The following is a 10303-nucleotide window of genomic DNA, read 5'->3' as shown; positions in this document are numbered from 1 at the left end:
TCTGGTTCTGTAACACTTTACCTGTTATATTGTTCACACAAATACTTATGCACTGTGAGACTGGATTTTTGATTAATCAGTCTGAACATTTCAGGATTTGGCATTAAGAGTCCTGATATTTGAAAAGGTTACTTTCCTTAACTGATCTATTATTGTCACTGACCTAATATATTGTTTCATATCTACATTTCATTTATGCAAGTACAAACCATTAACGTCTTTGCTAGCTATGTCTTATATCTCTGACATTTTTCTCACGTTTGCATTGCTCAAGGGCTAGCTGGTATTTTCGACCCTGGCTCCCTTGGAATATAGATTCTTTAGAAGAATAGATAGTTTCGTTGAATAAGATCTAATAAGTAGAATAACTGATCTGCTTCTAGCAATAGACAGTGGCACACCTAAATGTTTAATTTCATAACAAAAATATTACAAACACATAGACAAAGACCGTAGGTGAGCCACAGATAATGGAAGACCTGAGATATAGTACAAAGAGGAAGTTAAGCATCAAGACTGTTGGTGGAATACAGAATACTTACAAATGCATACCATGAATGAAGCTGATAAAATAGTAAACAGAGAATGACATGTACCAGACATAACATCTGACAGAATAATATTGAGCAAATTTAACTCTTCACAAAATGTTCTGCATCTGTTAGTGAAATGTGTAATTTTATTTTTTTACTAAACTGACTTTTAAATCATTTCAAGCATTTGTCATCTCCCATTGGTATGATGAATACAAAAACATGATCCTCACATTTCAGAATATGGCAATGAAAAGTGCTATAAGCAAATCTGTAAGTATATAATACTTAAAATATAATCTTAAAAGTATGGTTTCTATACAGAAGTTATATGTTAAATGTATACTGCAAGTACTAGCAGTATTGAAAGTAACATACATACATTCATAGGTTCATAGGTTCATACTAGGCTATCTGCCCTAGGGCATTTACAAGCCTAGCCAGAGTGTGTTTGGCTTTCGCCACCCATTTTAAATGAATTTTGCTATGCCCTTTTTCGAGGTTAGTATACTGTGCCTCTGTCTAACAGTGACACAGAAGTGATACCTGGAGTAAATCTACAATCTCCCATCCACTCATCAAGATTCCTCTTGAAGAGAGTCAATGAGGGACTCTGCCTAACGTGGACTGGGATTTTATTCCAGAGTGAAGGGAGCCTCTGGGTTATGAATCTGTCCCTCCTGCATGTCCTATTTATTTCAGTGCTGAGGTTCAAGTCTTTCGAGCGCGTAGCTCAATGGGATTTGGATTTTCTGAGGTGCAGCATGTCCATTAATTCCGGGTTGGACATGGCTTTATACGTTAGGCACAGATCGCCTCTGAGCAGGTGGTATGCCACTGAGTAGAGCTGGAGTTTCTTTAACCGGGCAGCATATGGCATCTGTTTGAGCCCTTTGATCCTCTTGGTGAGGTACTTTTGGGATCTTTCCAGTTGCTGCAGGTGTCTGGTAAGGTACATCCCAAAAGGGGCATTGTACTCAATTATGGGCCTGATGAGGGATGAGTAAAGAGGCACAATGACCTCCCTTGATCTAGATGTGAATGCCTTCATGATTAGGTGGGCTATATAAAATGTTTTTCTAACCACTTTGGCCACGTGGTTGTCGAATGAGAGATTGCTATCAACTTGGGTCCCCAGGTCCCTAATTACTTCTTCCGTACTTAATGGATTACCATCTATGTGGTAATTTGTGGGCACTTTGTTTTTGCCGAAGGGGATGACTATACACTTTTTGGCGTTTAGCTTGAGGCCATGGCTCTGGCACCAGTTGTCTGTTTCTATGAGGCCTTTTTGTAGGATGATTGTGTCGGCTGGAGAGTCGATTATGGCACCCAGTTTGCAGTCATCTGCGAACTTGGTCAGCCACAGTCCTTCCGTGTTGGCCTGTACCTCCGAGAAATATATACCGAACAAGAGAGGTCCCAGGACTGAGCCTTGTGGGACGCCACTTGTAACTGGTTTGGAGTCTGACATGGCTCCAGCAATTCTAACCATGTGGGTTCTGTCCTTGAGCCAGTTTGCAACCCATCTAGTGACATAGGGGTTTATATTTAAGTTGGTGAGCCTATCTATAATGCCAGAGTGGGGTATTGTATCGAAGGCTTTTGCGAGGTCCAGGTAGACTGTGTGGACTACCTTCCCCTCGTCAATGGCCTTGGTGACTGTTTCAAAGAAATTGACCAGGTTTAAGAGGCAGGATCTGCCCTTAACAAAGCCGAACTGGGTAGGATCCAGTGTCTGTAGGTCCCCAATATCTTTATTTATGAGGTCCATGATGATCCTTTCCATAGCTTTGCAGACCAAGCTAGTCAGGCTTATGTGGCGATAGTTTCCAGGATCCGTTGAGGCACCACCTTTGTGGAGAGGCACCACTGTTGCTGTACGCCACTCTTTGGGTACATATCCTGTAGTAAGGCTGAGATTGAACAGTAGTTTTATGTTTGGGTTTAGTTCTTTTTGGAGTTCATGTAGGACACAGCCCGGGACACCATCTGGTCCCATTGATGCTGTGTTTTTTGCTTTGGAGAGGGCGGCTCTTACCTGAGCATCTGAGATGTCAGAGAGGCAGCACTCTGTTGGGATAGATATTTGCCCTTTTGGTGGGGAAGGGGGAGAGAAGTTTGCGCTGAACCTGTCAGCTAGGATGTTGGCAATGTCTGTGGGTTTGGTGTATTTTTTGTCATTTTGGACTAATTCTGAGCATATCTGGGAATTCCCACCCAGGTTCCTAACATAACTAAAGAAAGCCTTGTGATTATCATTAGTGTCCTGTGCAATTTTTCTGTCGAAGCTGGCCTTAGACGATTTTATGAGTGCCCATAGTTTTTTGCTAATACTGATCAGAAATGCCTTCCCTTTTTGGGATTTTGCTCTATCATGTAGTAGCTTCCTCCTTCTATTGTATCGTTTGTTTAAGGCTGGGGTCCACCAGACAGGATGCCTGCCTTTGGAAGATTGGGTCTTGGTTTTTTTTGGGATTGCATGATCCATACATTCCTGAAGGTGTTCATAGAATGCGTTTATAAAGGACTCCACAGGCCCGGGGGCTTTGAAGGATTCCACCTCGGTTTTGAGGAGTGTGAAATTTGCTTTAGAGAAGTTTTTCACTGTGGTTTTCTGGGCAGGGGCTGGGGTCGGGATGTGAATATCTAGTGAGATTAGTTTATGGTCTGATCTTATCGGTGAGGTATACACTTCTGGTCTGGAACACAGAGTCCCCATGTTGGTGATGATCAGGTCCAGTATGTTTTCCCCTCTTGTGGGAGTGGTAACAAGTTGTTCCATAGCATTTGAGTTTATAAATTCTAGGAACCTTTGGGCTAGGGTGTTGGAGCTAGAGTAATGCTCCCAGTCTATGTTTGGGTAGTTGAAGTCGCCCAATATAATGGTGTTTGGAGAGACCTTCATATTTTCCAGTGTTCTCAGGAAGGCCAAGTGGGGTTCCTGGGTTTGAGAGGGTGGTCTGTAGCAGGCTATAAACTGAAAGGCAGTTTTACCCATTGTTAGTTGCACATGGATAGTCACTGATGCTTCGTGCTGTGCCACCAACCTGGAGGTGTGGGTATCTTTGACGAATATTGATACTCCCCCTCCTTTTGTGGTTCTGTCCAAGTTTTGGGGCCGAAAAACATGGTATGAGGTATAACCTGGTAGTGCTGGGGTGCTTTCGAAAGCCTTGAACCAGGTTTCTGTTACTGCACAGATATCGATGTTCTCCATGCTAAGGAGAGTTTCGGGTGCGTGCATCTTGAGGTTTAGACTTCTGGCATTGAGTAGCATTACTCTTAGTTTCTTATCCCTTGTGATACCTATGGAGGTGGGTTTGTCTTCTGAGCCTTGCCTAAAAAAGGCACTATGGGGGTGGCAAGAGCCTTTGCCAATATCCAAAAGCCCAGGGGTGACAGGTGCAAGCCGTCCCTAGCGAAGCATCGTGGCTTGTTGAACATGTCATCCCAGGCTGACAGGCATTGGATCCCCTTTGAATGACACCAGTACTTAAGCCAATTGTTGAAATTGATCGTTTTGTCTTCATATTGTGGCATCATTCTTTGTGAGGGTAAGATGCTACTCAAGGTCAGGGTCATACCGGCCTGGGCTACATGCTCAGAGAGCTCCTCTATGTCTCTTTTCATGTAGTCCAGGGAGGTATGTCTCAGGTCATTCACACCAGCATGGACAATGACTGAGTCATATTTGTACTTGCCTTGGAGTGACCTGAGTGCTTGTGTTATGTGGCGGATCCTAGCGCCCGACAGGCAGCTCACCGTGACCTTCTCCTTGTTCAGCCTGGTGAGCGGGACATCAGTGTGCCTGACGATAGAGTCACCTATTACAAGTGTATCAGGTGTGTTGTTTAGCCTTAAGGACTGTGACTGTTCGGCACACTGGCTTTGTGAGCTATGTGTTGCACGTGTTTTGTTTTGGGGTAGCGGTTGCTTGGGTGTCTGCTTTGGAGGTCTCTGTTGCTTAGGCAGATTTTTATTTAGAGCCTCCGAGTATGTTTTTGTGTGTTTATGTGTTTGGTTTGCTGTCGTGGTAGGTCTGTGTGAGACTGGAATTATAGTGTGTGGTTTCCTTCTCCTCCTGACTGGTTACGCCAGTACTGAGTTGAGAGAGCTTAGCCTCCAGTTTGGCTATATGGTTGCATCTCTCACATGTGTTGGAATTTGCTGGGAGGAGGAGAGAGTTGTCTGTGTACATGAGGCAGTTGTAACATTGCCTCAAGATTCCCAGATTTACCAGCTGGACCAGAGAGGAGATTGACAACTGACCTTTGGACAAGCTAGAATAGTATTGGGAATTCCTTTATAATTGAAAAAAGGGCCAATGGGGAACAAGGTACTCAAGAGGAATTTGTGAGGGTGTAGTGCTTTTAGTTTTTTAGTGCTGACTTATATAATTGCTTTAGTGAGCAAGTGCCAGGCTTTAGAGTAGGAATAGGGTGTTTATTATGAGAACTAGATCAGTTCTAAGGGAAAAAGTGAAGAGCAGACTTTGTGGAGCTGAGAATGGTTTAAACACAATTAAGTGGCATTGCCCGATGCTGCGCTATGCGTAAAATCGTGCAAAGCCGCGCTAAAGCGGGTTTTATACAGGGGGACTTGAAAGAGCTAGAAATTGGCCCAAAATGGCCAATAGACTACCAGATTCTTGTGCTGGGAACACTCCTCCAGGGATAGATAGGCTGCTCTAAGCTCCCCACTGCCACTGCCCCGCTGCTTCACAAGGGACGGCTTGCACCTGTCACCCCTGGGCTTCCGGATATTGGCAAAGGCTCTTGCCACCCCCATAGTGCCTTTTTTAGGCAAAAATCAAATGATAAACCTACCGCCCTAGAAAACAAAAATGGAGAAAAACTAAGGGTAATACTGCTCAATGCCAGAAGTCTAAACCTCAAGATGCACGCCCTCGAAGCCCTCCTCAGTATGGAGAACATCGATGTTTGTGCTGTGACTGAAACCTGGTTCAAGGCTCCTGAGAGCACCCCAGCACTATCAGGTTATACCTCATATCATGCGTTCCGGCCCCAAAATCCGGACCGAACTACAAAAGGAAGGGGAGTATCCATATTCATAAAGGATACCCACACCTCCAGGTTAGTGGCATTGCACGAAGCATCGGAGACCATCCAGGTGCAATTAACCATAGGTAAAACTGCCCTACAGTTTGTAACATGCTACAGACCACCTTCTCAAACTCAGGAAACCCACACAGCCTTCCTGAAGACACTGGAGAGTATAAATGTCTCTCCAAACACCATCATATTGGGTGACTTCAACTACCCAAACATAGACTGGGAACATTACTCAAGCCCCAACACCCTAGCCCAAAGGTTCCTTGAGTTCATAAACTCAAATGCTATGGAACAACTAGTCACCATTCCCACAAGAGGAGAAAATATACTAGACCTGATCATCACAAACATGGGGACAAAATGCTCCACACCAGAAGTATATCCCTCATTGGTGAGATCAGACCATAAATTAATCTCACTGGAGATCCACATCCCGCCCCCACCCCCAGCAAAAAAGACCACAGTGAAGAACTTCTCAAAAGCAAACTTCATACTTCTTAAGACTGGAGTGGTATCCTTCAAGGCTCCCGAGCCAGTGGAAACCACAACCCACGCTGCTGAAACCCTTACAAATGCCTTCTACGAGCACCTCCAGGAATGTATGGATCAAGCAATCCCTAATAAAATCAAGACCTTTTCCACCAAAGGCAGGCGCCCGGTCTGGTGGACTTCAGCCATAAACAAATTCTACAACAAGAGGAGAAAGCTACTACATGACAGAGCAAAATCCCTAAATGGGAAGGCATCTCTGATCAATACTAGCAAAAAACTACGATCACTCATAAAATCATCCAAGGCCAATTTTGAGAGAAAAATCGCTAATGACACAAAAGACAATCATAAAGCCTTCTTTAGCTATGTTAGAAACCTGGGTGGAAACTCCCAGATATGCTCAGAATTAGTCCAAAATTATAAAAAAATCACTGAACCCACAGACATTGCCAACATACTGGCAGACAGGTTCAGTGCAAATTTCTCCTCTCGCTCCCCCCCAAAAGGAGAAATATCTATCCCACCAGAGTCTAGCCTCCCAAACATCTCAGATGCCCAGGTGAGAGCTGCTCTCTCTAAAGCAAAAAACACAGCATCAATGGGACCGGAGGGTGTCCCCGGCTGTGTGCTATACGAACTCAATGAGGAACTAAACCCACACATAAGGCTGCTGTTTAATCTTAGCCTTACTACAGGATACTTACCCAAAGAATGGCGTACGGCAACTGTGGTCCCACTCCACAAAGGCGGTGCTTCTACGGACCCTGGAAATTACCGCCCCATAAGCTTGACGAGCTTTGTCTGCAAAGCTATGGAGAGGATCATAATGGAACTCATAAATAAAGACATTGGGGACCTACAGACACTGGATCCTACCCAATTTGGCTTTGTCAAGAGCAGATCCTGCCTCTTGAACTTGGTCGACTTTTTCGAAACAGTCACTAAGGCCATTGATGAGGGTAAGGCAGTTCACACAGCCTACCTTGACCTAGCAAAAGCATTCGACACAATACCCCACTCGGGCATCATAGAAAAGCTCACCAGCTTAGATGTAAACCCATATGTCACAAGATGGGTTGCAAACTGGCTCAAGGACAGAACACACAGGGTTAGAGTTGCTGGTGCCATGTCAGACTCTAAGCCGGTCACGAGCGGTGTCCCACAGGGCTCAGTCCTGGGCCCCTCTTGTTCGGCATTTATTTTTCTGAAGTGCAGGCAAACATAGGGGATTGTGGCTGACAAAATTTGCAGATGACTGCAAACTGGGCACCATAATTGACACTCCATCAGACACAGACATCCTCCAGAAAGGTCTCATAGAAATGGATAACTGGTGCCAGAGCCATGGCCTTAAGCTAAATGCCAAAAATGTATAGTCATACCCTTTGGGAAAAACAAGGTAACCCCTAATTACCACATAGGTGGTAATCCATTAAACACGGAAGAAGTTATCAGGGACCTGGGGACCCAAGTTGACAGTAACCTCTCTTTGACACTCACATTGCCAAAGTGGTTAGGAAGACCTTCTACATTGCCCACCTGATCATGAAGGGATTCACATCCAGATCAGGAGAGGTCATTGTACCCTGTACTCTTCACTTATCAGACCAATGATTGAGTACAACGCCCCATTCGAATGTACCTTACCCGACACCTGCAGCAGTTGGAAAGACCCCAAAAGTTCCTCACCAAAAGGATAAAGGGGCTCAAACATATGTCATACGATGCCCGACTGAAGAAACTCCAGCTCTATTCAGTCGCATACCATCTGCTCAGAGGTGATCTGTGCCTGACATACAAGGCCATGTCCAACCCAGAATTAATGGACATGCTCCACCTCAAAAAATCCAAATCCACCAGAGCCACGAGAGCAAGAGACTTAAACCTCAACACGGATATAAATAGGACATGCTGGAGGGACAGGTTCATCACCCAGAGACTCCCTACACTATGGAACAGAATCCCAGTCCATGTGAGGCAGAGCCCCTCACTGACTCTGTTCAAGAGAAATCTTGACGAGTGGATGGGAGATCGAGGTTTACCCGGAATCATCTCTGTATCACTGCTGGACAGAGGCACAGCAAACTAATGGGTATAGTATTCTCATCCTAAGGGGTGGTGAAAGCCACACACACTCTGGCTAGGCTTATAAATGCCCTAGGGCAGATAGCCTAGTATGAACCTATGAACCTATGAACCTGGTGAACAAAGAATCCTCCCTTTATCCAAGAAAGGAAATGGGCAACACAGGAACTTTCCAAAAGTCCAGAATACAGCAAAGCCTGTATTTGGACTACTCTAGGTCAGGAAAGACGGGAAACAAGGTTAATATTTTTTTTTTCTTTTTTTGCAACAAACAGCAGGAAAATGCAATAAATATGTAACACAGGCTAGCGCACTTGAATGTGTAGCCTCAACAGGTAAATGCAACAAACAGGGCAAACTTTAAAAGTGCAGGTGCAAAAACAACTTTAAACAGTTTAAAACAGTTCAAGAAGCAGAAATTCTTGCAGTTTAGCTAGATCGGACAGTCACCCAGGTAGTAGCAGCAAAAAAAACACTTTTATCAGGTTAGCAGTTGCTCTTTTAGCCTCTCTGCTGCTAGCATCACTCTGCAGGACCACGAGGAGCTTGGCTGAGTAGTAACAAGCGCAAAAAACGCTCCAAAGCCATAATTCAAAGGAAAACACAGACTCATTTGTATATTTACTCTCATGCACAGTTACATAGAATATATTCACTCTTTTAACTGTTAATATACATATCAAACACCTTTTCATAATTTACAGCACGTACAGTTATATGTATGCACATCCATGTAAATATATTATGCATATATAAGCAGATACAATATACACAAATATGTAATTTTAAATTGAGGCATCTTTTAATTATACTTCCTTATTCTATTACTGTCATCCTTTCACCCATGTTATTAAATGAGATTTAAATGTTTTATGATACATGATCTTGATATGTATTGGTATTATGGTGTCTGAAGGTTAATGTACTATAGTAGGATTAATTAGAAGAAATGACTATATAAAATGTCTTGATCAAATAGAGACATTTGAAATCCATTATTTCTCGGATAATTTTGATATATTCAGAAATATATAATATCATTCTTTATTATTAACATTTCCAACTTTATATTTCTATGATCTTAAATATTAATATTTGTCAGATTAATATTTTATATTATTTTTCGTTTTATCATGACTTGAGTGTGCTCTAAACAGTTATATTTAATAACATTATTTTAAATTAAAAAGCAGTAACAATTGTTTAACTTGATGACATTGAGATGGGTTTGTTGGTGTGTGATTTGTATGATTATATCATCAAATCAGGGAATTCTCATTCCATTAATGAAGGTTTGAATGTATATAAGTTTGAACTTTTGTTTTTTTTTTGTATCTGTCCATAACAACAATTATTAGTAAATAAATACAATGTAGCCACAAAACACAAGTGAAAACGAAATGGCAGGAGGAAGTGAACGAAGTAAAATCCACAAACTGCAACCAAACTATCAATTAATAAATTCTCTGGTAGTCATGCGGCTAGCTCTAATGTATTGTCCCCTAGGAATATTCCTGATGACATGTTTCGGATGCCCGCTGGAATAATGCAGATATCCATTAGTGAAGGTTTCCTTCCTAAAGATCTTACTATGGAATCTATGTTCAGTGCTATCCCACCATAAATGGATGTCTAAAAAGTTAACCATCAAACCCATGTCACCTTTGGTAAATTTTAGATAACCAGGTTGGGAGTTAACTTCTAGAATAAAGGCTTCAACAGTATCAATACTGCCATCAATGATGAAAATTAAATCATCAATGTATCTACAGTAAAAATTAATGTGAAATTTACTCATCAAAATAGGAATGCATTCAAGCTCCCACCATGCCATGACTAAATTCGCTTAAGCAGGTGCCGCCGGAGAACCCATGGCGACACCTCTTTTTTGTTTGTAATACCTGTTATTAAATAGAAAGAAATTGTTGTCTAAGATAATTTCTAACAATCTGCAAATTGTAGATATGACACTATTGTTGAAATATTTCTTTTTAAATAACAAACTACGTATGGCTTCCACACCTTCATCGTGCGGAGTACAGGTGTACAATGAAATAACATCCATAGTAAAAAGGACATGTCTGTCCAAGTCAAAACCCCACTTTCAGAAAAAATTCT

This window comes from Protopterus annectens, chromosome 4.part1 (assembly GCF_019279795.1).
Source record: "Protopterus annectens isolate FY-2018-M chromosome 4.part1, PAN1.0, whole genome shotgun sequence".
Classification (NCBI taxonomy): domain Eukaryota; kingdom Metazoa; phylum Chordata; order Ceratodontiformes; family Protopteridae; genus Protopterus; species Protopterus annectens.
This window is presented reverse-complemented; position numbering follows the sequence as displayed.